This window comes from Lacerta agilis, chromosome 3 (genome assembly GCF_009819535.1).
Source record: "Lacerta agilis isolate rLacAgi1 chromosome 3, rLacAgi1.pri, whole genome shotgun sequence".
NCBI classification, from domain to species: domain Eukaryota; kingdom Metazoa; phylum Chordata; class Lepidosauria; order Squamata; family Lacertidae; genus Lacerta; species Lacerta agilis.
This window is the reverse complement of record NC_046314.1, coordinates 7,112,350-7,138,542: the sequence shown is the minus strand read 5'-3', so window position 1 is coordinate 7,138,542 and position 26,193 is coordinate 7,112,350.

The following is a 26,193-nucleotide window of genomic DNA, read 5'->3' as shown; positions in this document are numbered from 1 at the left end:
TTCTGAGCAATTATTGCACACCTCAAGTGAGGATGATGACCTTTAAGCAGCCATAAATGTACGGAACCCCCAAGAAAGGAGCAGGTTTCAGTGCAGCTACTGAGAAATGAATGTATAGGAAGGGCATAGAGAAGGGCTGTGGAGAGACACAATTGCAAGGAAGTCTATGTTTACTGAGTATTATGGTAGTACATCTATCACTGACAGCTCATAATAAAGTTTCATGTGTGTTTTATAAGCATCAGGAAATATTTCAGATGGATTTTTGTTTGATTAATAAACGGAAGGTGCTTTCTTCCAGGGATCAGCTGTTACTAAACATCAAATAGGCTTTATGGCACCCAAACCTAAAACTGTTCAGCGCAGCTATACTCAAGGTGACATTGTCTGCAGGTGTTACGTGCACGACAGTTTGGAATAAAACATCACATAGTTTGATGGCTCAGCTGTGAGTTGTTCATTACTGCCAACTCTTGATAGCACTAATCCTTTACTCAGAAGCAAGTCCCACTGAGTTGGATGGGAACTAATTTCCCAAGTTTGTTGAGGATTGCAGTCATCATTTATTCATTCATTCATTCATTCATTCCCCGCCCATCTGGCTGGGTTTTCCCAGCCACTCTGGGTGGCTTCCAACAAAATATTAAAATACAATAGTCTATCAAATATTAAAAGCTTCCCTAAACAGGGCTGCCTTCAGATGTCTTCTAAAAGTCAGATAGTTGTTTATCTGGGAGGGTGTTCCCCAGGGCAGGCGCCACCACCAAGAAGGCCCTCTGCCTGGTTCCCTGTAACCTCACTTCTCTCAGTGAAGGAACCGTCAGAAGTCCCTCGGCGCTGGACCTCAGTGTCTGGGCTGAACGATGGGGTTGGCGACGCTCCTTCAGGTATACTGGACTGAGGCCGTTTAGGGCTTTAAAGGTCAGCACCTGGTCTTTTACTACGTGCTACGGCCATATGGCTAATGCAATAAATAAATTGAAATTGATTAAAGGTCAGCACCAACACTTTGAATTGTTAGTTTTCAAGCATTCACAACAGGATAGCCTCTGCTCATTTTCTTTCTTGCCCACTTTCTTAACCAATGTTAAGAATGGAAGGATCTGTCAATTTTGGTTCTCTCTGTTTCTTATTTTTCTAATACTTACATTTAGTTCTCCAGGATTCTGTAGAAATTTACGAACACACACACACACACACACACACACACACACACACACACCTCTCTAAATCGCCTGCCTGCCTTCCATCCTTCCACTCTCCCACTCCCTTCCTGGTCTTGCTGTCTTCCCTTCCTCCTTGGCAATGAGCAAGGATCCAGAGGTACTATGCAGCAAGCAAGGAAAGTGAGGGGGGAAGCAATTGGATCTGAGGAAGAGCAGGCAAAAGTGTTTTGGCTCCTGCCTTAAGTGGGTGATTTTCAAAAAATCCAGCCTGAATCTCTGTTTTGCTGCTGCGCACTCCCCTTGTTGAGCTGGAAACCACGTGAGTGGGCTCTTTGGATGGTTTATTGCTCTTTTATAAACTCTGTGATTAAAATGCTGCATCGAACCCCTTGCCTCCTTATCATCCTTAGTGTGCACTATTGAACTCTTAGCCTCAGCTGGAGCTCAGATGAACAAGATAAAGTTAATTGGGCTCTGATAAGTAATAAGGAGGCCTTGTGCATCTCAGTCAGAGGATCTTTGGCCGCCATGAGTGGAGGATAATGAAGGCTGCTCCAAATGGCATTGTCATTTTCCAGTCCGCTCTCGAGCAACGTGAAAAGGGATATTGCTGGCTGGCAAACAATATCCCTCTAATCTGGGTAATGTGTGTCTAAGCCATGGCCTTCTGCGCTCTCTTCGCGGCTCCTTTCTTCCTGGCATAACTTCACACTTCCCCCACTGCTTCTATTGCTGCCGAAACTGTTTATATCATAATAAAATATAATTTTCCTTCATGTGTTAAACATGACTCTCTTTCTCAATCCATCAGGGTTAAAGCTCCCCGTGCGCAACAGAGACTTAGGCAGTGTCTGTTCTGGCTGCTTTTCCTTTCACGTGGGCTCTTGGCATCCCCCCCCCCAAGCCTACATCAGAGCCATTCATATTGCTTTGGAGAAATTGTATTTGTAGATTAGCAGTTCGGTGCTTCAGTTATTTATTTGTGCTACTTAACAGGCTGGTGGCAAAGGGGAGAGGGAAGAAACAACAATGTGAAAGCAATACATAGCATTCAGTAGTGCTTCGGACTGCAATTGCCTGCCCACTTGCCTAGAAATAAGCCCCACTGAAGCTAACTTCTAAGTAAACAAGGCACATCATTGTACACTTAAGAGTGTTTAAAGTGCTCCAGTAACAGGCAGCATTGTGGAGTCGAGGCACTTATCCCAGCAGGTGAATTGCTGCTGCTTACTGGGAGGGGAAGAAGGGGGAAGGTTGGTGATCTGCAAACAGAGGCAATCTGGTCTTCCTGCCAGCATGTTTGCGCCATGCTGTCCTCTTTGTGCCCTCTGTTGGGGGGGCTAGGTAAGTGCCTCTGCCCCACCACGTGATTTGCTACAGACACTATCACAGTAACCCATACAACAGGGCTGGAAAACCTCAGGTGTGGGGCGATGAATGCAGACCTCTAGTCCTCTCTAGCTGGCCCTAAGGATGATGTCAAAGTCTCACTGGTCCTGCCCTGCTCCAGGTCCTCCTCAAGAGTTTTTGCCCAGCTGGAATGTGTCCTACAACTGTGATGTTGCCACTCAGGGCCGGTGCTAGGGTTTTTTGCGCCCTAGGCGAGATCACCTTCTGGCGCCCCCCCCCCCCGTCAATCCCTGGCACCGGCCCTGCGGAGAAGCCCGATTTTGGGCTGCTCCCCCCTCCCCCACCACTCTGCTGCTGGCAGAGGGGGCGGAAAAGCCCGATTTCGGGCTGCTCCCCCCTCCCCGCCACTCTGCCGCTGCCGGAACGGCACCGGGCAGCGGCGGGGGGCAGGCTGGCCAGCGCCCCCTCCATTTTGGCACCCCAGGCAACTGCCTAGTTCGCCTAAATGGACGCGCCGGCCCTGTTGCCACTTGCTTGCGAGGATGAGAGAGGGAGGTGTGTGCGTGAAGAAACCTCTGACTTTTGGGCAATAGGCCCATATTCCAGTCACACAAAGGCAAGAGCCAATCTGTTCCCCCACCCACCTTTTATCTCTGCGCCCGGCATGCAGCCTTGAGAAGGTTGCCCATGATGAAATGTATCCCTCAAGCAGAAAAAAAATGTTCCCCACCCCTGCCTTACAACAACCTGTAAAGTAGGTTAGCATTATTAGCACTATTTTTTGGGGGGGGAGGGGTAATGTCTCCACCAAGACGGGGATCCCGTCTGCACTCTACATTTAAAGCAGTATTATAACACTTCAAATAGTCACGACTTCTGTTAAGAAAGCTGGAAACTGCAGTTTGTTCAGGGTGCTGAGAGTTGTTAGGAGCCCCCCATTCCCCTCACAGAACTCGAATTTCTCAGAGTGGTTTGACAGTCAATTCCCTCTGGGAATTGTAGTTCTGTGAGGGGAATGGGGGGGGGGGGGGGCGCCTAACAACTCTCAGCACCCTTAACAAACTACAATTTCCAGGATATTTAAGAGAACCCACAGTCGTTTAAAGCGGTATGATACGGCTTTAAATAGGGTTGCCATATGTCTGGGAAAACCCAAGGGATGTCCTCTTTTGGGGAGCCAACGTGACCATCCAGGCAGATTCTTACATTTTAAAGGAAATATCCGGGGGTTGGGGGGGAGGGGCTTGGACAGCTCTGCATGCCGCGGCCGCTGCCAGCCCAAGCCCAGGGAAAGACGTGTGTGGCTGTGGCAGCGGCCCTGTGCGCCTCTTTCCCTGGCTCGGGCTGGAAGTGGCTCAGGCTGTCCTCTTTTTTGCTCTTCAAGATATGGCAACCCTACTTTAAAGGAATTGTTCAGATGGTGCCTCAGAGACAACTGTTTGTGACTTCACAGTTCATTCTCTCAGCTGCTACACCAGCTCTCTCCTGTTGTCTCCAGGATTTTTACGGACTCCAGACTCACCCATTCAGCAAACATGGCATTAACTCAGCAAGGAACTAACCCCCCCCCCCCAATGCAAAGCAAACACAGCCCCTATTTAAACCGGACAACAAAGAGTCAACTCATTCATCCGACGAATCCATCAGGGGAACGTTTTAGCCTGCTTTTGTAGCTAACCTCCTGACCAGAAGAAACAAAACACTTTTAGAGTTAAAATCCAGTTATTGTGGCTGGCCGCTAAAAGTACTCGTTTGGGAAGGCAAACACTGTGCTGAAAAAAATAATAATGCTGAATGTGAGATGGTGGATTGTAAAGGGGAAAGGTTGCAAAAAGCAGATTTTTCTAGCTAGAATGGAGCTACTGGGAGGTGTATGTGAGATCACCTTCACAAATGTCTTGTACTTTATGCCATTCCACTTTTACTATGGGGAAGGGGCATAGCTCAGTGATTCATTGTTTTCTTTGCATGCAGAAGGTCCCAGGTTCGGCTCCCTTGAGAGCTGCTGACTGCCGGTGTAAGACCATTCTGAGATAGATGGACCAAGAGTCTGACTCAGCTTCCTATGCTCCTTAAAGCCAGTGTGGTAAATTTGGATTCACATATTTGGGAGAATCCAAATATGCGTGCCTGGCGTGCTCTGGTCCATGGGGTCACGAAGAGTCAGACACGACTGAACGACTGAACAACAACATTTGGGAGAACTGTGCAAAGACAAAATGAGCAAAGAAAAGCAGCCTGTCTAAAGATGCTGAAGAAGTTAGGCTCCTGCCTGTTTTTCCTTTAATGCACATGACCGCCATGTATCCAAAGTTGTATATGCACAAGGGTCTACAATATGGACAGGAGTGTGTGAGTCTGAACTTAGGTTAGGACATGGTTTATCTCTGCAAGATCATGGCGTATGTATAATGTTGACATAACTTTGTCTTGAGATTCTCCATCTTGAGCCTTGTGTGACAGGAGTGTTGGCTGCACACACGTGAGTCCGGGCACATGCTTGTAACAACATGTATACTCACAGGCCCTGTACATGCAACCTGCACACCATCCACCACCTCCACATATAATACAGGATCTGTACCTCCATGGATCTTGAAGAGGCAACAGTTTTCGGTGGGTGGGTGGGGTTGTTTTCAAAAATTTGCCAAAATAATTTCCACACGACACTGAACCTTGGGCAGAGGATACGCACCCCCCCCCCCCAGCCCTTACCATTGATTCCACTGCTGTGATAGTTGTAGCAGGACCGGGAAGACAAAGGGGCTGAGGAACTGTGTGGAACTGAAGCGATGAATGCAGAGAAGATCAATGTTGGAGATGTGTGAAGAATGAAGGATCAAAGAAAGGGATAATGGTCAAGGCAGTTCATAGAGGGGGACAACGGAAAAAGTATGCTACCGTATAAAATGTCAGTATTGTATCATTTGAATGTTATCCCCTTACCTTCTCTGTGATTGGTATTTCGGTGTGTGCTCCACTTCTACTTCTGGCAGGGTATAATAAAAGTCAGCCCTGCAGAAACCCCTTTTAGGCCACGGGACATGCAATGGTCCCTGCATTGAGAGTGTGTCATCCTGTCTTCATTCTTTGAACAAAAGGAGAAAGCCTTTGCAGGCACATATTTCTGTAGCGAGCAAAACACAAATGCAATTGCTTCGCAGGCTCCTTCTGAGCTGCTCACATGATGACGATGACATTTAAGTGTATTGTGCTGTTTGTGGGAAATGTTCATGTGGCTGTTTATCTTCTTGGAAATGACTTTGAGACGTGTCTGTGTCTCCCGTTGCTCGTCTCCCCCATTAGCCATTAGTACATTGGTGCTACTGAAACGATGGGCCATTATGAAAGCCTTTTTCAGATGATGTGCGTGTATTTAGGTCTTTGTATATTCATCTTACCTCTATTCCTCTTTCACCCGCCTCGTCTATAAATGCTCTTTAAAGAGACTAGCTGAAGCCTCCTTAGTGTGCACTGCATGTCCTTAGCTTCTCTTTTCAGAAAGCTGGAAACCCCACTCGAGAGCCTCTGAAAACCTGCTCACGGTCTACTCCTGGGCCCGCTAGGTCTACTTCCTTGAGGCAACAGCTAGGGAGGTGTTTTGTTAACTGTTCCCTACCTGTATTTTGTGATATTGATGAAGTTCTGCACTGGGCAGCAACTATGCTTTAAAAAAAGCTTCCCAATAGAACCAATGAAGGCTTTGATCTAGCCCTTAGTCTCTTCACCTGGGCCCAAGTTTTTGTGTTATTTGTTGGACAGCTGTTGAGTTTGCAGACTCTTCAGATGCTCTTGACACCAGTAAGGTGGATGGAAAGCTGTGGAGGTCCTTCAGCCATGGCATTTCCTTCCATCGGACCTACATTGCTGAGTTTTTGGAAGGCCTTGAAGACCCATCTCTTTTGGTTGGTCTTCCAGATGTGATGTTTATTAGCTGGGTAAGGGTTCTCGAAGCTACTAACATGAGTTTGGCCAAACTGCAAGAGGCAGTGAAGGTTAGGCATGCCTGGTGTGCTCTGGTCCATGGGGTCACGAAGAGTCGGACACGACTGAACAACAACAACAAGGGTTTGGATGTATCTCTTTGTGAGTGTGGCTGAAATGTTTCATTGACTGGATTGGGTGGCAGAGAGGGCTGTGCGCGTGTTTGTAAATCTAGACTACAGCACAAAGATAAAATTTACATTTGTTGCTCCACCCACTTACGCCTTTGGCCCCACACACCACTGTTTTGTGGCCCCTGGGTCCAGGAGGGAGTGTGGTCCTTGATTTGGGAAAAGGTTGGTTCTGCATTCCTTTTCTATAGCCTCCGTTGTCATCAATTTTCTGGAAGTTCTGGAAGCTCACAGGTCTTTGTCAAGATGCTCTGGGATTTTTTTAAAGCAGTAATTTTTCTTTTAATTTTTCTGCATTGCCAGGGATTCCCCAGAATATAGAGGAAACCATTGCTTTATTTTTGTTCAGCCCTATTTTGCTTCCAGAATGGTAGGCACTCAACTGCCCAAGCTCATGGTTAAGGAGAATAATATAGCATGTATACAAATGGCGATGAGATAAGAAATAACTACATTTGCAAGAGATGGTTGAAAATTATAAAATTATCAACAAGAACCAGCAGCCCGAATGACTCAAGACAATGAGAAGCTCCTTAAGGGAGTAATGCTCCTAATTTTTATTTTCTCCGTGCCTTACATGAATATCTAAAAACCTATCAGACAGCAGTCACTTTTAATATTTTTGAATAAAGCCAAGGAATTTAAATGCTCTTTAAAGGCCTGTGTGGTGGTTAGCCTTTCTTTTAATCGCTTTGTAGCATGTTGGTGCTTTTTAGGTGTGATTTTTCTGTTCTTGCAAGGGCTTTTGATTATTACTTCTCTAAAGGTGCTGGAAAGGTGAAAATGATAATTAAATCTTATCTCAAGTGTAATTTTATGATTATATAGTACTATTCCCCAGAACTATGGATTTGAAATTGTTGTGGGCTATGAGCAGCTCCCCTGTGTAAAGCTGTAGGGAAAGTGCTAAAACATGACTTTGTAGTCCAATTATTTTTATATCACTATTTGGATGAATTTCCCACTCTCTGGGTCCTCTCCCTTCCTCCCATCCTTTTCACTGGTGTCATTAAGTAATTAAAAAACAAGCGTGCGCACACTTCCATTGTGTTCATAGCACAATCCGCCCGTAATTGCCAAAAGCTAGGGAAAGCCGAAGAATTGATGCTTTTGAATTATGGTGCTGGAGGAGACTCTTGAGAGTCCCATGGACTGCAAGAAGATCAAACATATCCATCCTTAAAGAAATCAGCCCTGAGTGCTCACTGGAAGGACAGATCCTGAAGCTGAGGCTCCAGTACTTTGGCCACCTCATGAGAAGAGAAGACTCCCTGGAAAAGACCCTGATGTTGGGAAAGATGGAGGGCACAAGGAGAAGGGGACGACAGAGGATTGAGATGGTTGGACAGTGTCTTCGAAGCGACTGGCATGAGTTTGGCCAAACTGCGGGAGGCAGTGGAGGATAGGGGTGCCTGGCATACTCTGGTCCATGGGGTCACGAAGAGTCAGACACGACTGAACGACTGAACAACAACAACAGGGAAATCTAATGTCATCAGCCTCCTCTTTTTATTTGGTGTGAAGTTAAAAAAACAAAAAACATTGAGAGTCACAATCTTCTCTTGGCATGGCATCAGCTTCAGTTGAGCATTTACTACTTAATTTCCCGCTATCGTAGGTTTAGATTCTGATTATCGAGCCACAGGGCCACATTTCAAAAGCAACTAGTGTCTTCCTGGAAAGCACCCATAGGAGGGCCATTTATTTATTATTTATTTCTAAATCTATATACCAGCTTTTTCCTCCCAAGTTGCTCAAAGTGGTTGTCCCCTCCCCATTTTAGCCTCACAGAGCAACCCCATGTGGGAGACAGTGACTGGCCTGAGATCACCTAGTGAGCTTTGCGGCTGAGTGGGGACTTGAACCCTGGTCTCCCGGGTCCTAGTCCGACACCCTAACCACTACACCACACTGTAGGAGTATTCATAGGAAGAGTGATAAAAGAATCCCATGGTGTACATAGCTCTCCTTTCTCTCAGCTCCTGTCATCTTGGGGCAAATCTTGTGTGCAAAAAATGATTCCTTGGTGCCTTTTCAAGGTATACTGGAAAAAAAACCCAGATATTTTATCAAATGGTCCATGTTATCGTGGGCTATTAATTTAATAAGCTGAATAAATTAATAATAATAATAATAATTAAACATTGCTTTGCTTTTGAGTAAAACATACCTTCCTTTGCCTCACACACATCTCCTTCCAGCAGTAAAGATTTGAGAATCAAGGCGACACATAAAGCTGGATCAATCTGGAGCCTGAGCATCCAATTTCCCCAGCCTCAAATGATCTTCATAAATAAGGTTGATGGAGCACAAAATGGAAAGTTATTAGTCACTATATTCATTCCATCCTGTGACACCAAATGAAGAGATAGATGTGTGTTTTTCAAATGAACCAGCCAGGAAGATGGTCCTGAGATTATGGGTTGCCTGGAGAAGGAGAGCTGATCTGTGACAATTGCTACGGCCAGCATAAGTGACAAATGGCTGGCCATCCTCTATCTTCTACCCTCCTTGCATGGAGCCATTATTCATCTTCAGTTTTTTTTTAAAAGGAGTACATTCTTTGGCATTTTGTGTGTTTATGTATGATGCGCAGAATCCAGGCCATCACCATGCACTTTTGAGTTCCATTAATTTACTTGGGAAAGGTTTAATAACATGCTTAATTCTTCCTCTGAACTCAATGGGTCGTAAAAACGCTTACTGTTAGCTGGATTTATGCAGTGTATACAAGTGTGTCTTACGTGACAAAGGTTGCCATTAGGTATGCAAGGTGCAAAGATTTTAGGACCTGCGTGGTCAAAGCCAGCTCCTTGAAGTGAGCCCAAGAGCAAACTGGTACCTGGTGAAGACGCTGCTCCTGTGTGTTCCATGCTCATAGTCCCAGAGCTGCATTTTGAAATATCTGCAGCTTCCATTGCAATAGCTAAAACACGTAGCTAACATGGCATGGACTAAGTTGCTGGATCTGTAACTGATACAAGTTTATGTTGATCTGTTTCAGAAATAAAATAATAAAATAATGAGGATAAGTTCAAAGGGCTGCAGGGTCTTGCTAATGCTCCTTGCCGCTGTAATTACTCAGCACCCTGCAAGTGCAAATTTGACTCCTTCCCCCTGAGTTTCACCCCCTGTGCCTCGATTCCGCCAGACTGTGCTCATTGCCGAATGGAATGAAGCACTTCTGTGGATCCAAGGAAATAAGAAATATCTTGAAAAACAACAGTAATGAAATTGGGTGTCCAAACAGTTGGCCCATTTACTTTATATCACAGTATTTAACTTATATGCAGAATTCATCATGCGAAAGGCTGGACTGGATGAATCCCAAACCGGAATTAAGATTGCCGGAAAAAATATCAACAACCTCAGATATGCTGATGATACTACCTTGATGGCAGAAAGTGAGGAGGAATTAAAGAACCTTTTAATGAGGGTGAAAGAGGAGAGCGCAAAATATGGTCTGAAGCTCAACATCAAAAAAACTAAGATCATGGCCACTGGTCCCATCACCTCCTGGCAAATAGAAGGGGAAGAAATGGAGGCAGTGATAGATTTCACTTTCTTGGGTTCCATGATCACTGCAGATGGTGACAGCAGTCATGAAATCAGAAGACACCTGCTTCTTGGGAGAAAAGCAATGACAAACCTAGACAGCATCTTAAAAAGCAAAGACATCACCTTGCCGACAAAGGTCCGTATAGTTAAAGCTATGGTTTTCCCAGTAGTAATGTACGGAAGTGAGAGCTGGACCATCAAGAAGGCTGATCGCCGAAGAATTGATGCTTTTGAATTATGGTGCTGGAGGAGACTCTTGAGAGTCCCATGGACTGCTAGAAGATCAAACCTATCCATTCTCAAAGAAATCAGCCCTGAGTGCTCACTAGAAGGACAGATCCTGAAGTTGAGGCTCCAGTACTTTGGCCACCTCATGAGAAGAGAAGACTCCCTAGAAAAGACCCTGATGTTGGGAAAGATAGAGGGCACAAGGAGAAGGGGACGACAGAGGATGAGATGGTTGGACAGTGTTCTCGAAGCTACTAACATGAGTTTGGCCAAACTGCAAGAGGCAGTGAAGGATAGGCGTGCCTGGCATGCTCTGGTCCATGGGGTCACGAAGAGTCGGACACGACTGAACGACTGAACAACAACAACAACATCAGATTGCAGCAGGGCCACTGTTAACCCAACCAGCTATGCAATGTAACTCTTCTTAATGGTATCGGCCCTCCCAGGAACGTACTTTGGAAATCTTTCACAATATGGTACCCTGTGCAAGGCTGAAACTTGGAGCCCCAAATGGATATTCTCAATTTTGCTCCTCCTTGGCTTAGTGTCCAGTGCAGGGGAACTGCCCGCACAACTCTAAATGTGATGCTCACCCTCATTATTTACTCTTTCATGTGTACTAGTTTGCTTACTTCAGAATGTGGCAACTCAGCCCTTCTGCTCATAATCCTGAGTGGGGCGCTGGACTTCGGCTTCAAAGCCCATCTCTGATGGCGGAAGTCTTCATACATAGAGATGGCACATATCTACAACTTCATTGTGAGGCTCATCTGGGCTGGCAGAATATATTTCTTGATGGGGGTGTGCCCATGGCCTTTCGGTGCATGAGTAGAGCTGGACCACAGCACCAGCCAGTGGAACACAGTGGTACCTTGGTACTCGAACGGCTTGGCTCCTGAACAAATCGGCACCCAAACGCCACAAACCCAGAAGTAAGTGTTCCGGTTTACAAATGTTTTTTGGAAGCCTAATGTCCAACGTGACTTCCGCTTGAGTCAACAGTGTGATGCAGCAGCTAAAAAAGCCAATGCAATTCTGGGCTGCATCAATAGGAGTATAGCGTCTAGACCAAGGGAAGTAATAGTACCACTATATTCTGCTCTGGTCAGACCTCACCTGGAATACTGTGTCCAGTTCTGGGCACCACAGTTCAAGAAGGATACTGACAAGCTGGAACGTGTCCAGAAGAGGGCAACCAAAATGGACAAAGGCCTGGAAACAATGCCTTATGAGGAACGGCTTAGGGAGCTGGGTATGTTTAGCCTGGAGAAGAGAAGGTTAAGGGGTGATATGATAGCCATCTTCAAATATATAAAAGGATGTCATATAGAGGAGGGTGAAAGGTTGTTTTCTGCTGCTCCAGAGAAGCGGACACGGAGCAATGGATTCAAACTACAAGAAAGAAGATTCCACCTAAACATTAGGAAGAACTTCCTGACAGTAGGAATTTGCTGCCAAGGAGTGTGGTGGAGTCTCCTTCTTTGGAGGTCTTTAAGCAGAGGCTTGACAGCCATCTGTCAGGAATGCTTTGATGGTGTTTCCTGCTTGGCAGGGGGTTGGACTGGATGGCCCTTGTGGTCTCTTCCAACTCTATGATTCTATGAGTGCAGGAAGCTCCTGCAGCCAATCGGAAGCCGCACCTTGGTTTTTGAATGGTCTCGGGAGTCGAACGGACTCCCGGAACGGATTAAGTTCAAGAACCAAGGTACTACTGTATTTATCTTATTTTATTAAAAGATTCCCAGGGGCATCCGGGCATCCACTTGGCCACTGTAAGAACAGAGGACTAGATAGAATGCCAGAGTAGACCAGTTCTTATTTTCTTGAAAGTGCAGAGGCACACAGGGGCTTGAGTGTTATTTTTCGTTGTGACAGTAAGAAATGCATATGCGTGGGTGCATTTAAAAATTAGTCTGACATTTCCTGTTATCGCTTCCTGACACAAGGCTGCTTTAAAAATGAACAGCAAAGCATCACAATGGCCACCTTAAAAAAAAGAAACTTTTGTGCAAATGTTGCCTTTCCCCCTTTTCAATCCCTGTACAAAAGAAGAAAATTTATAGTTCATGGCAGGTTCTCCCCTGGTGTTTACAAATCCTTGCATGATGAGCCTCCAGTTTCAGCTCGCGAAGACGTTTCTACACTAATAGGATTTACTTTTACAAATAACTGAAAACCTTTTAAAGTGGAGATTAAATTGTTTAGCTCAATATTTAATCTGTTACTTCCTCCTTAAAGATGCCCAGTGGAATTTGTCATTCAGTGAGCTGATAACACATAATATTGATCAGTCATAAACATAAAAAACAGAGAGATCTGGGGAAGTTCTCCACAACCCTTTTTCTTTTTTTAATTAAATTTTGATCTGAACTGCTGTTGATTAATTTTCTTATTTGTAGGCGCATGTGAATTCAGGGAGCCTGGCAAGTTTCTTAAGTTGCCTGGCATTGGTCTCTAGTGTGTGGCTTAGCTCAAGAACAGGATTATTGTCTTTTTATGGTTTTCAGATATTTAATAGCTTCTTCCTGTCATTTTCTGAATGAGTGAATAAGGTTTAGCCCTCCGGGAGCCAGCACAGCATCAGAGAGTGGAGAAAATGACTCAGATCTGTATACTTGACTGATTGCCTTAGTCTTAATTGTTCTCTTAATTAGCTGCAGTAGCAACTGCATCTGGGGAGAGATCATAGTATTGGTAAACAGCTCCACCTTGGAGCTCTCCGTAATGCTTTTTGGACACATGACAATGAGCTTCTAACACGCTTGTATCTCCGTCAAGACAGAGTCCTGCCAAATCTTAAGTTCCTGGTGCCTTTGGCCTCATCCTTCTGATCTGACACTTTTCGGACGCAAAGCACAACCCTCCAACTGTTACTTGCTAAACCAATCAGGCGTTAATATTAGAAACAATATGCAAAAAAATCAGTAGGAGGAGCTCTGCTTTTAATTCTGTTGTCAGCCAGAGGATTTCTGAGGAAAATCCACCAACTTGTTCATGGCATACTTTGGTTAAAGGCTCCATATATTTTATGTTCACCTCCTGGCAAATAGAAGGGGAAGAAATGGAGACAGTGAGAGATTTCACTTTCTTGGGTTCCATGATCACTGTAGATGGTGACAGCAGTCACGAAATTAGAAGACGCCTGCTTCTTGGGAGAAAAGCAATGACAAACCTAGACAGCATATTAAAAAGCAAAGACATCACCTTGCCGACAAAGGTCCGCATAGTTAAAGCTATGGTTTTCCCAGTAGTAATGTACGGAAGTGAGAGCTGGACCATAAAGAAGGCTGATCGCCGAAGAATTGATGCTTTTGAATTATGGTGCTGGAGGAGACTCTTGAGAGTCCCATGGACTGCAAGAAGATCAAACCTATCCATTCTCAAAGAAATCAGCCCTGAGGGCTCACTAGAAGGACAGATCCTGAAGTTGAGGCTCCAATACTTTGGCCACCTCATGAGAAGAGAAGACTCCCTAGAAAAGACCCTGATGTTGGGAAAGATGGAGGGCACAAGGAGAAGGGGACAACAGAGGATGAGATGGTTGGACAGTGTTCTCGAAGCTACTAACAGGAGTTTGGCCAAACTGCGAGAGGCAGTGAAGGATAGGCGTGCCTGGCGTGCTCTGGTCCATGGGGTCACGAAGAGTCGGACACGACTGAACGACTGAACAACAACAACATATATATATATATAAAAACTTCCAGTAGCACCTTAGAGACCAACTAAGTTTGTTCTTGGTATGAGCTTTTGTGTGCATGCACACTTCTTCAGATTTTCTTCAGATGTATTTTTTAAAATGTTTTTGCTGATGGATGCAACACACCATGGGTTGCATACATGTGCTGAGCCTGAGCATATTTGCTAGTAAGTTCTATTGTGATCAATGTGTTTGAGTCTCGGGCAACTGTGTACAATAGGCTGGCATATTTTATTGTGCTCCGTGCCATAGGGTTGTTTGTAGTCAGCTTTTGCTGTGAATATTCTGCTCTGAGCTGCGCTTGATGGGAGCACGAGAGACAGGCACTTTTCTCTGGCAGTACCATGATTGAGATTGGTCAAGCCCCCCTTTTGTGCCTTTTTTCATAAGAAATTGAAGACATTCTTCTTTTCTCCCCCCCCCCAATGACCCCTGAATTTTTGAATATTACTGATATTGATGCTGCATTTTATGTTGCATTTTATGATGTTTTATGCTGTTTTTAAGTCACATTTTAATCAGTGTTTCATATTTGCTGTTGGCAGCCCTGAGCCTGGTTTTTAAACTGGGAAGGGCGGGGTATGAACAAACAAACAAACAAATAAATTTTATTTATACCCTGCCCTTCCCAGTTTAAAAACCGGGCTCAGGGCAGAGTATAAATAAAAATTATTATTATTATTTTTTATTATTTTATTATTTCCAGAGGATTTCAATGTACAGTGGTGCCCCGCTAGACGAAAATAATTCATTCTATGAGTTTTTTCATAGAGCGAATTTTTCGTCTAGTGAAGCGGCAATGGAGCGCGGAGGTTTTCGCGCCAATTTTTTTTTTCCCGTCTTGCGAGGCAGCCCCATAGACTTTTTCGTCTTGCGGGGCAGCCTTCCGCTAGATGAATGCCTTCGTCTAGCGAGTTTTTCGTCTAGCGAGGCATTCGTCTAGCGGGGCACCACTGTATCATTGGTGAACCAGCAATCTGTGGGTGGGGTCTCCCTCATCCAGCCTGATCCATGCCCTCCTCCCCTTGTCACCTTGCAAGGTTTTGGAACCAATAGGAGGTTTCTTTCCCCAATCCTAATTATGACATCAGGCTGCTTTTGGAACGAGGGGTGTTACAAATGGTAAGCAAATGGAGAACCATGCTCCCTGTGTTCTTTTATCTCCTGCCACAAATGCCCCAGAAAGAGGGGTGAAAATAACTACAATTACTACTATTTACTTCTAATTATTCTCCTTCTATTATGATATTATGATTAGTATCACTACTGATTTTTGCTGAGTTTTTAGAGTCTGCTAGTTGGGCAAATATCTGAGAAATCTGAAGGCAGCGAGAAGAGTTTTCAATTAACCTTGGAAAACTTGCCCTTGGTGTGTGGAATGCCCTGTAGCCCCACCCCATCCCCCAAAAAGCTTTGCCTTAAGTGATACTGAATGCAAAATTGTAATGGTTTGGAAGAAATTTTGAGCCATATATTGAAAACCTTGCAGAGTCTGGATAAACCTCATGGTTTTGCTGCCGGCATGGAGACAACAGCTACATTCAGTTGGGCAGATTGTTAAATTGGGCAGTCCTGCCTTAGAGAGCTAGGTAGAAACAAACAAACAAACAAACAAACAAACAAACAAACAAACAAACACCTTGATGTATTTCTAAAATAATAAAAGCAATTCCTGGATCTGTACCAGAAGAGCCTAGCAGAAAAGGCAACATGATGGTGTGGCTGCAAATTATTCAAGGCGGACACTGGCTGTCACTAAAGGGCTATAAATATGCTTTTATCTAATGGCTATATGCCATGAGAATTAAGTAGAGGCATCTGGTGTGAGATTTAAAATGAGGCTGATGCCTTTAATCAAGAAATGAGTTTGTTTCATGTGTATTTCAAAATATTCTACACCTTCTTTCCCTCTGCACCAAGGCCTCTAATGCCGAAACAAGGCAAGCTCTTTGCAGGAAAATATTGTTTTGCTTAGTGGTTGGCAAACAGGTTGGGAGAGAGGGAAGAATTCTCTGTGACATATTCATTAAGATTTATTTCCAAATAATGCCTGCTTCATAGTTTCTATAGCCTTGAGAGCACATAGGAGCCAAAGCAGAGATCGGCATGCTCTACATATATGGGAAAGGATAATAGCAGAATGCATGTTTTGCTTGTAAAATGTCCCTAGTTCAGTCTTTGGCAACCCTAGGTAAAAGGATCTAAGGTGAGAGGGGTGGCAAAGATTTCTCCCCTGGACCCAGGAGATGTTTGGGACGACAACCCTTAGCATGGCTGATGGGAATTGTAGTCTGTGATGGAAAGCTCAGCTAGACCAGAGTTTGATGGTGCAGAATTCCACCAAACAGCTGAGCTGTAACCTGTCCGTGGATGCAGGTAGCCAGAGGAGGGTGGTGTCAGCACTTTGGGAAGGAAAAGAAAAAGCAGTAGAGAGAGTTAGAGAGTTGGGTATTGGAGGATCTTGGTGTTCAGCTGGAGAGGAGTATAGCTCCTCAGCTGTGCATGTAAAATCCACTCTGAAGAAAATATCAGTTGCCAGAGAAGGAAGTTTCTGAGCTTAGTCTGAATGACAGTGGTTAGCATCTATTTTTAGGAATATACAGACAAGAGAAAAACTGGGAAGCTGAATCTGAGCAAGGAGAAGTAGAGTTGTTAGAGAACATGCTACTTGGGTCCCAATTCAGTAGAAAGGGGGGAAATCTGGGAAAAGAAGAATCCCAAACCAGTTAGGAGGAGTGTGGTGACCCTTGGGTCTGTTATACTATTAAAAGTACCTCAGGAGTGTGATTTATAGGAGGTTGGGAAACTGAAAGAAAGTACCACCTCATACCCTCCAACATTTCTCTGATGAAAATAGGGACGTCCCATTCCATAAAGATAATTTTACTATTTATACCCCATACATCTTACTGGGTTGCCCCAGCCACTCTGGACAGCTTCCAACATATATAAAAACATGAAACTTTTTTTTTTTTAAACATCCCTATACAGGATTGCCTTCAGATGGTTCAGGGGGTTGGATAACTCCATACCCTGCAACATTTCTCCAATAAAAATATGGACATCCTAAGGAAAAGTAGGACATTCAGGGATCAAATCAGAAACCAGGATGGCTTTTCTGAATCAGGGCCGTCCCTGGAAAGCAGGGACACTTGGAGGGTCTGCCACTTTGTTTAAGAACCCAGATATTAAGACCTGAGCTGTAACATCTGTACAATTAAGCTTAAGAAATTAAAGTGAAATACTGTAATTGAAAAGAAGCTGTGTGTTTGTCACCTTGTTTAGAAGCCTGTGACACCCACTCAATCTAATACACACACACAAACACACACACACACACACACACACACACACACACACGTGTTTCCTGTTTCCTGAAAGAATCCTATCTCTTAGCACATCCTTTGTTTTACCCGTTTTGTTCTGTAAAATAAATTATTCTATCTGATCTCCCTAAGTCTAACAAACTCCCTAAGTTTAACCCACAGTGGATGGTGCTGTGGGTTAAACCACAGAGCCTAGGGCTTGCCGATGAGAAGGTCAGCGGTTCGAATCCCTATGACGGGGTGACCTCCTGTTGTTTGGTCCCAGCTCCTGCCCACCTAGCAATTCGAAAGCACATCAAAGTGCAAGTAGATAAATAGGTACCGCTCCGGCGGGAAGGTAATTGGCGTTTCCGTGCGCTGCTCTGGTTTGCCATAAGTGGCCTAGTCATGCTGGCCACATGACCTGGAAGCTGTTTGCAAACAAACGTCGGCTCCCTCGGCCAGTAAAGCGAGATGAGCGCCGCAACCCTAGAGTCATCCGCAACTGGACCTAACAGTCAGGGTTACCTTTACCTTTAAGTCTCCAAGAGCCAGAGTTTTCTTCATATGAAACCCCCAAGAATTAACCAGTAGTTAAGATGGGGGTTCACTCCATAGTCCAAAACATATGGAGCAGAGCTTTCCAAACTTTTCATGTTGGTGACACGCTTTTTAGTGACACAGTATTCATTTCGCAACACAGTAATTCATTTTCACTAGCAAACCAAGGTTAAACTAACTCCTCTCCAGCCCTGGGAGGAGCATGGGAAGCGTTTGGGAGACACACCTACACACTGCAGCCGACACACTAATGTGTTGCAACACACAGTTTGAAAAGCTCTGATATGGCAGGAACCAAGTTGGGGGTGGCTGGAATAGACAACACTGGATTACATTGATAATGGTCTGATTTAGTATATGAATTCATATATTTGTAGAGATTCCCGTTCCAACAAATAGTAATTCTATGCGAGTGAAGCCTTGCCCTGAACCAGATTTTGGCACCCATGTGCTGTTCATGCATGGGTGTGTGTGTGTGACATAAATGTGGGCCTTTCATTTCTTGTGTTGTGTTGAGAATTTCTTTTGCATTTTTAAAAATGTTACCAATCTACTAATGCAAAAAGTCTGTCGCTGAGGGAATCCCTTCCAAACCAAAAAGGTAAAGGTAAAGGACCCCTGACAGTTAAGTCCAGTCACGAACGACTGGGGTTGTGGCGCTCATCTTGCTTTACTGGCCGAGGGAGCCGACGTTTGTCCGCAGACAGTTTTTTCCGGGTCATGTGGCCAGCATGACTAAGATGCTTCTGGTGAAACCAGAGCAGCGCATGGAAACACCGTTTACCTTCCCTCTGGAGCGGTACCTATTTATCTACTTGCACTTTGACGTGCTTTCGAACTGCTAGGTGGGCAGGAGCTGGGACTGAGCAACGGGAGCTCACCCCATCGCGGGGATTCGAACCGCCGACCTTCCGATCAGCGAGCCCTAGGCTCAGTGGTTTAGACCACAGCGCCACCTAATCACCCAATTTTATTATAGGGAATGATTTCTTACCAGCATATGATGCATATACCTGAGGCAGGTTGTAAACATAAAAATAATACTCCCCACCCCCAAACCACAAGCATGTGATAATAACATCACACCACTCTGAATGTTTTCCAAAGGAGGAAGATTATTGACCATTTTCCAAGAGGGAATCAAGGTGAAGGGAGAAGGTGCATACGAGAGCCAAGTCTCTGTGTGGCAGGGAAAGAAGCCATTGTTGTTGTTCAGTTGTGCAGTCTCATCCGACTCTTCATGACCCCATGGACCAGAGCATGCCAGGCACCCCTATCTTTCACTGCCTCCCGCAGTTTGGCCAAACTCATGCTAGTGGCTTCGAGAACACTGTCCAACCATCTCATCCGCAAAGAAGCCATTAGGGGACTGAAAAGTTGGCTTTCTGACTGGAAACGAACCGTCAACCAATGAAAACCTAGCAAGATGGAGGAAATATGAGCTATGTGTGGTTAACCCCAGACAACAACACAAAGAACAAAATCAGCCCCTTCCACAAAAATATAATTACTCCCCACCCACCCGTATCCTAAGAGAACCTGGATCAGACCAAAGATCCATTGAGTCCCGTTGGTTTTCCACAGCCAAATGTTTCCGAGAAAGTCACAAGCAGGGCATGGTGGCAATAGCCCTTCTTAATCACTGCCCTCGCCCCCAACGGTTGCCTCCCCAACCTTAAACTAAGACTGAGTCCAAACGTAGAGCTCAGTGTGTTAGTTTTACTGGTTATAATGATAGCACTTCCATCCAGGATTCTAATCAATGTTTTCTTTTACACTGCATTACTTGTTGCTATTTGATACAGGACTGAAAATAAATTATCAAAAAACAACATTAATAACAAAAAAATAAGATTCAAAATAGAGAAAAGAACTACAACAAAAAACAGGAATAGAGATAAAAAACAAGGCCAAATACCTGGGGATTTGGCTAACTCCTAAAAGTATAAACCTGTACGAAAATAATTATGTGAGAACATGGAAAGATATTAAAAGAAGCATGGAAATTTGGAATAGATTACACCTCTCACTATGGGGCAGAATCTCAGTCATCAAGATGAACATACTCCCCAAAATGATTTATTTGTTTCAATCCATTCCAATATTGGGGGGTATGAAATGTTTTAAAGATTGGAAAAAAGAACTAACAAAATGTCACGCTAAATTTTAAATGGAGGGAAAGAACTCTTGTACTGGGATACTGCCGCAAATCTTGACACACGGTCACAAAAACCACAGGGAAATTACAGCACAAAACTCCTGAAATTTTCCAAGTTAATGGGGTTCCAAATTGACCCCCCCCTGGAAACAATTAATACCGAATGGGCTCTAACTTTCCACTAACTTCCACTAGATTTCCAGAAGTGATTTTTACATTGTGTGAAAGATCACATAAAATGTGAAAAATGAACTGGAAAGGAAATGAACTGGAAATCAACCTAACCCCTGTCTCACAACATACACTCTTATCAAGATGTGCCAATTTGGGTAATTTTGGCTGTCTTTTTCTGCACCTTTTGCAGCTGTACAATTATTATTATTTTTTGAGATGCCGTGGATATTGCAGAACTAGAAAAGTCACAGAAAAGGGGGCAGGCAAAACTATTGCTTTGATTAAAGAGCCTGCAGTTCTGTTCCCAGAGCTGTGTTTGCTCCATCTCCTCCCACTCTCTGCTAAAAATGTTAATTTGTTAAATGTTAGCGTTATTTATGTGCCTAAATGGCATGACCGTCTAATTTATATTGTTGCGTTCTCAACTGAATTCTGTATACTAATGAACACATTTTTGTGTTCAATAAATAATGCATAATAATCTTCATTAAAGTCTTGCTTTTGATTGCTAAACTAACACTAAAATGCAAGGGTGGGATTTGGTCTTGGTTGTGATTTTTTGCGCAGTCATGAACAAACATATCACTTTGGGGCTTTGCAACTATTTTAGCATTTTTTTTTAAAAAAGGCAGATTTTGCCATTGTTGTTGCTAAAAATCTGATGGCAGAACTTCTCAGTTTTTAATTACTGTGGAGTAACATGGTAATTCTTTTGCAGAATTTGGTAACAGATAAATTGCCTGCATAATTCTCCTTTCATTGTCACAAGTACATTTCATCCAGCTGCCTACCCTGGGAGGACATTTCAGACCAAGAACAAGCGCAGGATGGGACCTCAGAGTTCCTTCATTTATCAGGGACGATTCTTGACAGCTTTGTACAGATTCCAAGGTGACAGCCCAGCACCCAGGAAAAATACTGCAACCTCTCAGGTTTTCCACCATGGCCGTGACTTTGCTCTGGCAAGAAATCTGGAGAGTTCTGCTCAGAGATACGAGAGGAATTAGATCTTTGCCAACTCGGGGGGGGGGGGAGCACAAACCCTGTTTGGATCTGCATGCACCCCACCCCAACTAATGTGCAGCTGGAAACTTTGTCATCTACCACATTTAGTGCTTCTCAAGCATGGGTAGGCAAACTAAGGCCCGGGGGCCATATCCGGCCCAATCGCCTTCTTAATCCGGTTCGGGAATCAGCGTGTTTTTACATGAGTAGAATGCGTGCTTTTATTTAAAATACATCTCTGGGCTGTTTATGGGGCATAGGAATCTGTTCACCCCCCCCCAAAAAAAAATGGTCCGGCCCCCCCACAAGGTCTGAGGGACAGTGGACCGGCCCCTTGCTGAAAAAGTTTGCTGACCCCTGTAATCTAATGCATTTCTCTCTCTACCCTCCTCTACTTTGGAAAAGTATCAGAATACCTTTTTATAATGCCTGTTTGCAAACTGATTCATCCACGCCTAGTTTTCTGCCTCAGTTACTGTGTACAAGACGCTTCTTCAATTTCTATTGGGAGCTGACTGTGCAGGGAAGACACAGGCACATGCACCGTGGTTCTGATTTTCATTAGGGACCTCCTGAATGAGCCTCTTTTTTTTGCCAGAGATAAGTGATGAGAAAGTGTTGCTGCATTTTTGAGCAGAAGGTTGCTCTTAAAGGCATAATATATATCCAGGAGAAAAGGAACCTTGCCCCCAAGGGGCTCGTTACACAGTATTTGCACTGCTCTCCACATGCAATTCAGTTGTACTGATTTTTCTGCTATTAAATGCCTAGAGAGCTTTAGCTTCACATGTTTAAGAGCTCTTTCTTATGTACCATTACAGACCCTAAGGGCTGTACTTCTGTGCACTTACTTACTTACTCCCGAGTAAAGCATGCATGGAACTGGGCTAAAGAAGTGTCCCTGTGCGCAAATGGTGCAAATCTGCTATCTGCACTCTCTGTGGCCTATGAGAAAATAACCAAGAGCAAACCTAAAGCATTAAAACAGTTTGACCTCTCTCTGCAATTGATAAGGTCAGCAGATTTTTAGTGTCGAAATGAAACTCATCTGTTGAACCAACTACAAGAGGAAAATTATTCCTGTTGGATCAATGGCCTTGCAGTCTTCTTATTTGCCAGGAAATTCTGAGTATATATGCCCTAAAAGATATTCACGTTCTGGGGGGGGGGATGTTCCCCAAACCCCACGTGACTTCTGAGTTGAGCAGGGGTGTTATCTAGAAAACCGGGGGCACCTGAACATTGTAGACATGGTAGTTTGGGGTTTTGCCAGCATTCCTACAACACTGTGCTTCTCCTGGAACGTCCTCTTGGTGGCACCAGGAGTTCATTCTCAGGTCCTATCCTGCAGCTGGATCTCCTTGTAGATGAGCAGAGAACAGCAAAACAGGTCAGCTGCACTGCCTGTATGGCTCTCTCCCAAACGAAACTTTGGATAGTTCACTGTGGGTCTGGCAATACTTGATATTCTTTGTAGAATTAAAGGGGTTAGCTGAGAATCAGCTTCCAATAAAATTTTCGGTTTTTTCCAACTCTGTGGAAAGGTAAAGCTGGGTGGAGGGAGAATGGAAGGCTAGGCTGGTTTATTATACTGTACCTGTAAGTCATACTCATTCAGCTTTTCAAAGGTTTGAGGGACTTGAATGGCTGTGTGTGTTTGTGTGTGTGTGTCATATTAAAGATACGGATGCTGAGCTATGAAGGCATCTGGGAATTAAGAAAATGTCATTCTTCTCCAAAACCACCAGGTCTTTTTTGTTACTCCTATTTATATGACTTTTACCAGGATACCCTGTGCAAAGAACAGCTGCCTTCTTTTCCTGTACACTGAAACCTAGTTTCCATACGTGCAAAGTCTATCTTGATTCTACTCAGTGGCGGACCTTGGCATCTCAAATTTCAATGCCACCCAGTGCAACACTGACATCTGGCTCCCCCTGCCTCTTGCCTTCTTCAGAGTTTTAAGGAAACTCTTATTCTCCTTAAAAGGTAAAGGGACCCCTGACCATTAGGTCCAGTCGTGTCCGACTCTGGGGTTGCGGCGCTCATCTCGCTTTATTGGCCGAGGAAGCCGGCGTACAGCTTCCGGGTCATGTGGCCAGCATGACCAAGCCGCTTCTGGCGAACCAGAGCAGCGCACGGAAACGCCGTTTACCTTCCCGCTGGAGCGGTACCTATTTATCTACTTGCACTTTGACATGCTTTTGAATTGCTAGGTGGGCAGGAGCAGGGACCGAGCAACGGGAGCTCACCCTGTCGCGGGGATTCGAACCGCCGACCTTCTGATCGGCAAGCCCTAGGCTCTGTGGTTTAACCCACAGCGCCACCTTACTGAGTCGCAATTCCTGAGCTCACTGTAAAGAGGGATTGACTGTTAAGCCACACTGGAAATTGTAGCTGTGTGAGGAGAATAGGGTGTATCCTAGCTCTTAGCACCTGTAACAAACCACATGTCCCAGGATACTTTGGGAGAAGCCATTGTTGTTTAAAGTTGTATGGTGTTGCTTTATAGTGCAGATGGGGCCTAGATTAAAACGAAACAAATATACCCCCCTGTTTTATTGCCATTGCCAGTCAGTTTAATGTGAGATGAATTACACTATTTTGTGTCCATAGACTTGGGCTGCCCATTTTTCCTACTTGAAGCAAGTCCTCTGTATTATTAGATACAATAGTTACACTGAAGGCCTGCAGGCTGTGTAGGTGAGCAAAGGTCCATATCCTACAAAATTCAAAAACCAGGGAGACCCCTTTGTCTTTGCAAAATGGTGCTTAGTCTCAATATTGCTGAGAACTCTTGTTGTTTATTGCATTTGTTTGCTGTGCATTGACCTGTCACCCCCTGATTTCTGACAGTGTGTTTTAGTAAACAGACCTCCAACCCTCCAAGTGTCCCTGTTTTCCAGGGACAGTCCTGGATTTACAGAAGTTACCCTGGTTTCAGATTTGATCCTGGAATGTCCCACATTTCCTTAGGACGTCCCTATTTTCATCGGAAAAATGTTGGAGGGTATGGAGTTATGCGACCCCCGAGCCAAGGAGCAAAGTAACTATACAATCTTTAGCGGACGTATACCCCCTAACAACCTTCGAAAACCTCATCCTAACGACAAAGGGACACGGCAAAGGGATGGTATCTGCAGTATACAAAATACTACTCAAAAATCCCACAAACTCCCTAGACGCAATCAAAAAACAATGGGAGGATGACATAGGATACGAAATCAACCCCACCCAATGGACCAGAATGTGGTCTAAACCCCCCTTTAAATCCATATCAATGAAAAGAAAAGAACTCATCCTGAAACTAACCTACAAGTGGTACCTAACGCCAAGAAAATTAGTGCTAATACGCCCAGGAACCTTACCAAAATGCTGGAGAGGGTGTACCTCCACAGGCACATATCTCCACATGTGGTGCGAATGCCCCAAATCCAACTATTCTGGACAACAACCATGTGAGAAATATGTAAGATAACCAAGCAAGTGCTAGAAATCACCCCAGAATTAGTCATAATAAACATCTTCCAAGACAATAACTCCCATCTACACCACAAAGAACTCATAACCCACCTACTCTCAGCAGCCAGAAACATCATAACCAGACACTGGAGAGACCTATCAGGAGTAAGCATGGACCAATGCTACCAAGTAGTATGGGAAACAGCCCTACTAGAAAAACTAAAGAGTAAGCTGAAACTGACACGGGGACAAATAGAAAAAGATGCCTTCACCCCGGTATGGCTCCCCTTCATCACACACACGGCCCAACAAGACAATGACAAAAATCTACCGACAGCATATAAATCAGTATGGCTAATTTGATCAAAAACACTCACCCACCCCACTCACACAGGAAACCAAAGACCACCACAGCCAACCACAAATGAACAATCACACCCTATGCCAACCCTGACCTCTCTCACCACCAAAGGAGCACAAGCGAACAACAGAGACCTGCACAAACAACACTGACACCAAACCCTACATATATTATAGAAACATCGTAACCCCACCCCACCCACCTCCCCATCCTGCCCATCTCTCTCCCCCCTTTCTTCCTAATGTTTCAAAAAACAAAACTGATGTGTAAAAATGTTACATGGGAAAAAATACGAGAGAGACATTGCACTACCTTTGTAAATCAAGAAGATCTTTAATAAAAAAAATGCTTAAAAAGAAGAAGACATATACAGTGGACAGGAAGCGTTCCGGAGCTCTGGTCAGATCCTGGGGTTTCTGCAATTGGAGGGATTGCTTCTGCGCATGCGAGCGCAGCAGTAGAGCGCTTCTGTGCATGCACGAGCAGCAAAACATGGAAAAATACTTCTGGGTTTGCCGCGTACGTATCCCAAAGGATACGTAACTGGAGGTGAACCTAAGTAGAGGTAACCACTGTACTGAGAAACGTTGGAGGGTATGTGACGTTAACAGTTTACTTAAAGAAAGAAAGAAAGTTTAAAATAATTTAAATCTTGGGATGCATCTGTTTGAACTCATCAAAAAATAGCTATGCCGTAATTGAAACATGTCCAGCGACTTCTGCTGTCTTGATAGGTGGATAACATATGGGTTTGGGACCCCAGTACTGGAGTCAGGATGTGAATACAGGCACACAAGGAGAAAGTCACAAGTGGGGTGACATACTCTGGGACATTAAGGCACATTCACCTTTGCATATTAAGACAATGCCTAAATGCACCGATGGCTGCTAATGACATGTTTAGCATCGCTTCTGATTTGGTTTGGCCTTTAATTGCTAATAAATTTGCTTAGCATTGCAGTTTTAACTTCTAGAGATCTATGATAAACAAGCGAAATGTGAGTCACCCTGGTACACCTAATAAAATAAAAAATAGGGACAGTTGTTTTA